This window comes from Rhinatrema bivittatum, chromosome 10 (genome assembly GCF_901001135.1).
Source record: "Rhinatrema bivittatum chromosome 10, aRhiBiv1.1, whole genome shotgun sequence".
Lineage (NCBI taxonomy): Eukaryota > Metazoa > Chordata > Amphibia > Gymnophiona > Rhinatrematidae > Rhinatrema > Rhinatrema bivittatum.
Window position 1 is genome coordinate 126,445,394 of NC_042624.1, and position 2,051 is coordinate 126,447,444.

Genomic DNA, 2,051 nt, shown 5'->3' on the forward strand with positions numbered 1-2,051 from the left:
CATTGTGACGAGCAGGAGAAGATGAGAGACTGGATACGATGTCTGGTAATGTGATCAGAAAGGAAGGGACCGATTTTGGCAACGTTCTAGAGAAAGAAACAGCAAGTTTTAGCAGCGTTTTGGATATGTATAGAGAAGGAGAGAAAGGAGTTGTAGAGGACTCCAAGGTTACGGGCTGATGGGACCGGCGTGACGACAGTGTTATCAGAAATAGAGGAAAGAGGTGATGTGGGCTTGGAGGGTAAAGATGAGGAGCTCTGACTTGGCCATGTTTAAAGTGGCAGTGGACACCCAGGCAGCAATGTCAGACAAGCAGGCTGATATCCGGGACAATAAATATAGCCCTGGCATGGCAGATCTATGGCTCCAACCATCTACAGTCTCTCATTTTACATTTCCAGACCAAGCCAAGCTCTCATAAGAAGATTTGGAGACATGGAGCTGTTCTTACCATGCTGTGGGGTGTTCAGATAATACTGGGGATCAGTAATACGACTGTTAATTGGTTCCAGTAGTCCAATGATGTTCTCCTGCAAATAAATAAATAATAAATATCAAATGGAGAAATTACTTGATAATTTCTTTTTCCTTAGTGTAGACAGATGGACTCAGGACCAATGGGTATAGTGTACTCGTGCTAGCAGTTGGAGACGGATCAGATTTCAATCTGACGTCAGCCCTAGTACATTTACCCCTGCAGGAAGTGCAGTGCTTCAATATTCTCCTCAAAAAGCAATTGTGGATATATGTATGACTGAATAATTTGATTAACTTTATAACTTAATTAATTTGAACTGGTTGAATTGGTTATAGCTGGAGACCACCAGTGCCCTCAACCGAGAAACGTCAACACCCGGCAGGATGGGTGTTCTAGTTGGAGAAAGGCATGGCTTACCCGTGAATCATTTGCTGTCTGTGATGTCACTCCAGGATTCCATGTTTAACGGCAACCATGGGTGGGATGCTGAGTCCATCTGTCTACACTAAGGAAAACGAAATTATCAGGTAAGTAATTTCTCCATTTCCTAGCGTGTAGCGGATGGACTCAGGACCAATGGGATGTATAAAAGCTACTCCCGAACCAGGTGAGAGGCTGCCTGCTCTCGCAAATGCTGTGTCCTCTCGAGCCTGAACATCCAAGTGGTAAAACCTGGAGAAGGTGTGGATGGAGGACCATGTCGCCGCCCGACAGATCTCGGCGGGTGACAGCACCTTTGTTTCCGCCCAGGACACTGCCTGGGCTCTAGTGGAATGGGCCTTGACTTGCAAAGGCGTGGCTTGCCTGCTTCTACGTAGGCCGCCTTGATGATTCTTTGATCCAGCAGGCTATGGTTGCTCGCGAGGCTGCTTCCCCTTGCTTCTTCCCGCTGTGAAGGACAAACAGATGGTCCGTCTTTCGTACGGATTCTGACCTTTCCAGGTATCAGACTAGGAGAGATGGCGTAGACTGCGAGACTCTTCTGAATTCTTATGCTCATCTGGCGATGGTAGCAAGATGGTTTGGTTGAGATGGAAATGAGACACCACTTTGGGGAGGAACAATGGAACTGTGTGTAACTGGATGGTTCCCGGGGTGAGTCTGAGGAACGGTTTCGGCAGGCAGAACAGTGCTTGTAGCTCGGATATGCGACGGGCCGAACAGACTGCCACCAGGAAGGCTGTCTTCAATGTTAATAGTCGGAGAGACAGGCCGCGAAGAGGTCTGAAGGAGGCTCCTGCTAAGAAATCTAGGACCAGGTTGAGGTTCCAAAGAGGCACCGGCCACTTTATGGGTGGTCGGATCTGCTTGACTCCTTTCAGAAAGCGGGAGACATCCGGGTGAGAGGCTATGCTGCCGCTCTCACTCTTAGTTCCGTAGCATGACAATGCAGCCACCTGTACCTTGATGGAGTGGAGAGACAATCCCTTCTGTAGTCCGTTCTGCAGGAATTCCAAAATCGCAGGAATTTTGACTGAGTGTGGCATGTCGTGTCCAGTCCTCGCACCAGGCTTCAAATACTCTCCAAATCCTTATGTATGTAGGGATGTGGAGAACTTGCGTGCTCGGAGTA